Source organism: Grammomys surdaster, unplaced genomic scaffold (assembly GCF_004785775.1).
Source record: "Grammomys surdaster isolate TR1022 unplaced genomic scaffold, NIH_TR_1.0 62, whole genome shotgun sequence".
NCBI lineage: Eukaryota > Metazoa > Chordata > Mammalia > Rodentia > Muridae > Grammomys > Grammomys surdaster.
In genome coordinates this window covers 24,663,238-24,668,425 of record NW_021604564.1, presented here as the reverse complement: position 1 = coordinate 24,668,425, position 5,188 = coordinate 24,663,238, and positions in this window count along the sequence as shown.

The following is a 5,188-nucleotide window of genomic DNA, read 5'->3' as shown; positions in this document are numbered from 1 at the left end:
GTCCTCGCGGGCGTCCTCCGGTGGGTTCCGCGGTACTGGCGGCGGCGGCGGCGGCGGCGGCGGCGGAGGCAGCGGCGGGGCCTCCCCGCCGAAGGGACCCCCGGGCGCACGCGCCTTGTGCGCCAGGTGCAGCGCCAGCGGCCTCACGGGCACGGCCGCTTGCGGCACGCTGTGTCCCAGCACGAGCGCCGGCGACGGCTCTCCCCGCGCCCCCGCGCTGGTGGCGGCCGCGGCCCGCTCCTCCCTCGCCTCCTTGCCCTCCCGCTCGCCGGGCGCCGGCTGCTCCGCCCGCCGGCTCGCCGCTGCCAAAAGCGCGTCCCGGTCTCCGGCCACGGCGGGCGGGTCCTCCCGGGGGGCAGCGGCGGGCACCGGGGTGCGAGCGGACATGGCTGGCCCCTGGCCCCAGCCTCCTGCCCAGCCGGGGGTCGTCCGGGTCCAGGGAGCCCGGCCGCCCCTCTCTCCACACGGGGGCACCGACCCGCTTCGGTCCTGGGACGCGGAACCTGCCCGCCGAGGCGTGCAGCGCCCGGCGTGCCCGTCCTCCCCGCCCGCCGAGCGGAGCGCTAACCGCCCGCCGCCCGGCCTCGTCGCAGCGCACGGCCGGAGCTCGCCACACGCGCCGGGCGCGCCCGAGCCGCGAGCCCTCAGCGGGCGCGGGCGACGACGCGGCGCTCCAGCCAGTCTGACGGATCTCTGGCGAGCTGCGGAGGCGCGCGCGGCCTGAGCCGGTAACTGCCCCAGAGGGCGGGGCGTGCAGAGGGCGAGGCAGCTGGGGGCGGGGCGTGCAGAGGGCGAGGACGGCTACTGGGCGGGGCGTGCAGGGGGCGAGGAGGGCCAATGGGCGGGGTGGTCAAATAGGCGTGGCGTTTATAGGCTGAGGCGGGCCGATGGGCGGGCGTGCCGAGGCGGAGGCCTCCAAAAGGCGGGGCGCGCAAAGTGAAAGGCGGGCCAGTGGGCGGGGCGTGATAAAAGCAAGACAGCAAGAGGCTCAGGGTTCCGTAGGCCAGGTGCCCAAGGACCAGGGCGAGTGCCAGTCAGGGTGAGGGGCGTGGCGGGTAGAGGGCGAGGCAGGATAGGGGGCGGGCACCCTGGTGAATGACGTGGCTACTCACGGGCATCCCTAAACCCTGCGGGCGACTGCAGCCAGAGGAGTGCAGCGGGCGTGGTTTGATGAGGGTCCCGCCCTAGCGGCCCTCGAGGAAGAACCTGCTACTATTGGGGTGCACACGCGACATCTGTGACCCAGGGACAAGGAGGACTTTCTTCGGGAACCAGAAAGTCCAATTGCGCTTAGGTGAAGCGCTTTAGGCTTTTCACGAGGGCGAGTCCTCAGGACCCGGGAAAAGTTTCCCAGTAACGCTGTGGGTTCTGTAGGCACAAGTTCAGGTGAAGACCCAGCCACGATATTACAAGAAGTGCACTTGTCCGTCCTGATTCTACCCCACAGACAACGAAATGCTTCTTGAGTAAAACAAACACTTAACATTTCGCCACCTTTTTCACTTTTCACTTTTTCAGTGGGTTTTGATGTTTTCAAACTAGGTCTCCTGTAGCACAAGTTGGGTCTCGAGGCTAGCCGTGAGCTTTCTTTTCTGCTTGCTTTTGAGACAAGCGTACCACTCTAGTCCAGGCTGCCCTGAAAACATAGACTTAGACCAGTCTGGTTCTGAACTGAAAGGAATGCGCCTACCTCAGCCTTTTAAATGTTGGGATGACTACAGGCGTTGAGTACTACGCACCAGCTAGTCTTGACCTTTTTTTTTTTCTAAGATTCTTCTAGAGTCCCTAGGGCTGGTATTAAAGCATAAAGACCACACCCAGTTGGCTTTGTACATTCACTCTCCGTCTAGATTTCTTTTTTTAGATCTGCCTGCCTCTGCCTCCCAAATGCTGTGATTAAAGAAGTGCACTGGCTCACCCAGCACGGATTATTCTATTTTTAATTACAGGAATGCGAGTACGTGTGTATGCATTTGTATGCACAAGTGTGCAGGTGTCCTGGATCACCAGAGTTATTGGATCTTCCTTGAGCTGGAGATACAGGCTGTTGCGAACTACCCAGCATGGTATTGGGAAGCCAGAGCGGCGAGCGCTTGTAATCTTCAAGCCATCTCTCCATCTCCTTAGCTTTGAACAATTGACTGAGTGAAAAAAGAAATACAGAGGAGAGGACATGACTGCTCCTCGGTGGAGGAGTCCAGAGTGGACATGACCAGACTGAGACTGAGCTGGGGCATGTGGAGAGAAGAGGACCAGATGGAAGAGGGGAAAGAAAGGGACAAACTTCAGCAACCAGAAGGCCAAAGATACAAAAGGGACATGCAACCAAAATGGTTGCATTATATAGGGGATGGGTAGGGAGGGGTAAGGCAGCCTGGAGGACCTTGTAACTGGTAGGGACTGCAAGATGCCAGGAGAACCTAGCTTCCAGGTCCCCTTTGATATGTTAAATAGGCACCTCAGCCATTTGCCCCAGGGTTTGAGATTTAATGTGGCCCTTACTCTATCTCCCAAGTGCCGGGTTTAAAGAAGGTGAGCCACCACTCCCAGTTTATTACCCAGGCCTTAATCTGTGGAAATAGCACTTAATGACAGCTTAACTAGATTCCCAATATTTCTCCCCAGTTATGAGTAGTAACAGTACAGATACATTTTGGTAAGCCTAGCAAGTTCTTTCTTTTTAGCATTGAAATTTGATCTGAGGTGATATTGGCCGCACATGCTTCTGGTTTACTGAAATTGTATTCTGCAAGGTCATCATAGAGCTATTCCTACCGGTGGAAAGGTTTTCTCAAGTTCACGCCACCCTGAACGATGTTAAATAGTGTACTCACCACCACACACATTACATCAGCTATAAACAGTGAGGCTTTGCTGGATTTCTACACAGAAATCTCCAGGTTACCTGACCCTAAGCAACCTCCTGAAACTGGCTGTCAGTCAGAGAGGACTATACTTCCATCTGTATTGCCCAATGCCAACTTAAAAAAAAAAAACTTTGGTTTTTTGAGACAGGGTTTCTTTGCGTAGCCCTGACTGTCCTGTAACTAGCTCTGTAGATTAAGCTGCCCTCTGACTGACAGAGATCCCCCTGCCTCTGCCACCTGAATGCTGGGAATAAGGAGTGCACCACCACTGCCTGGCTGCTAGCTGGGTTTTGTTGTTGTTGTTTTCTTTTTTTTTTTCTTTTTCTTTTTACTTCTTTTTCTCTCTTTCTTAAGCTGCTTTTGTAATCAATTTTTGTTTTTGTTTTTTCAAGACCTGTTGGGAAATACTTAATTCTTGTATAGAATTGTACCAACAAATTGTACCAACAAATACCAGTTAATGGGATTCTGAACACATTATATTTGTTTTTTACCATTAGCTTATTGAAATACAAGACTGAGTCTGGAGCAAAAGGAAATATGATAGTGTCTCTCTAAAATTTCATTTACTTATGCTGCTGTGGATATTTTTATATCTGTGTGTGTGTGTGTGTGTGTGTGTACATGGGTACATGTGTATGAAGGTCAGAGGTAGACTTCAGGCAGCATCCACCCATTTCTATTTATTATTTTGATATAATTTCTCTTACTAGCTGGAACTCACCAATTAGGCTAGGCCAGCTGACCAGTGAGTCTAAATCTCTCCAGTGGGATCATGTTTGCCCTTTTTTGGGTATCAAATTCAAATCCTCACAAGTACTTTACTGATTGAGCTCTCACCCCAGTTCTGTATTGTATTTAAAGGTCACAGACTTCTCAATAAAAAAAGTTTCAGCTGGGCGTGGCACACACACCTTTGATCCCAACACTTGGGAGGCAGAGGCAGGCAGATTTCTGTGTTTGAGGCCAGCCTTGTCTACAAAGTAAGTTCTAGGACAACTAGGACTATATAGAGAAATCCTGTCTGAACAACTCTCTTCCTCCCCTCCCCCCCCCCAAAAAAAAAGACACACAGACTCCTTAAGTCAAGGTGAAGGAAGATGAAGAAACAATGTTTCTAGGAACAGTATTTGCTTTGCCAGGAGAGAACTGAGAGCAGTTGTGGTCTCAGGACTCCAGAAAACAGTGGCAGAGTTTAAAGCCTTTATTGTAGTGTTTTGTTACCACTTGGCAGGAGTTGGCGTTCTATTATCTGTCTTTCAAGTACTTAGAACTACCGCTTCCTCCTGCTGTTGCTGCTGTTGCTCCTCCTCCTCCTCCTTCTCTTCCTTCTCCTCTCTCTCTCTCCCTCCCTCCCTCCCTCCCTCCCTCCCTCCTTCCCTCTCCCCCCCCTCTCTATCTCTCTATCTCTCTATCTCTCTATCTCTCTCTCTCCAGGGATGGTGACGCTCTGGCAGTTTTGGAACTCACTCTGAAGACTAGCTTCACAGCTAGTTAGAGATTCCCTGCCTCTTGCTAGGAGGCTTGAGCCACTGCTGCCTGGCCATAACTGCTTCTTGTAAACAGCCTCAACGTTTTTGTTGTTGTTGTTCACTCTAGCCTTTTTCTGTTCCTTCTGTTTCATGTTTTGTTTTTGAAGAGCAAGCAAGAAAACTTTTATTAAGAAGTAGAGTAATATCTCCCTAGGAAGGGTCTGGAGAATGAGTTGTCCTGTGTTTTATTTGGTTGCTTTGTATTTTTTGGTTTGGTTTGGTTTGGTTTATTTATTATGATGGAGTCACATTAGGTAGCCCAATCTGCCCTGGAATTTGCTATGTAGCCTAGACTGACTTCAAATTTAAAATCTACCAGACTCAGCCTCCCAAGTTCTTCCTGGAGCTGTAATCATGTGCCACCAACTTGGCAGTCCTCCTTCTCCTGACCTTGTGCTAGAGAAGTCTAACCTCCCTAGATAGTAGCAGTGTGCAGTCTTACCCTCTAGTATCTGAATATTAGAAAGCTCTGAAGATAGGGGAGTTCACAGTCCTCATTCTCCAAGGCGGATTACCAAAGGTTATCAACAGAGTTTTCTCTATACCTGTTCTTCTGTAAGTCTTATCTTTGCCCTTTTAACCATAGAGATAATAACCGGCAGCCTTACCCGGCAGTGGTGGCGAACGCGTTTAATCCCGGCACTTGGGAGGCAGAGGGAAGCAGAGACAGGCGGATTTCTGAGTTCGAGGCCAGCCTGGTTTACAGAGTGAATTCCAGGACAGCCAGGGCTACACAGAGAAACCCTGTCTTGAAAAACCAAAAAAAAAAAAAAAGAAAGAAAAAGAAAA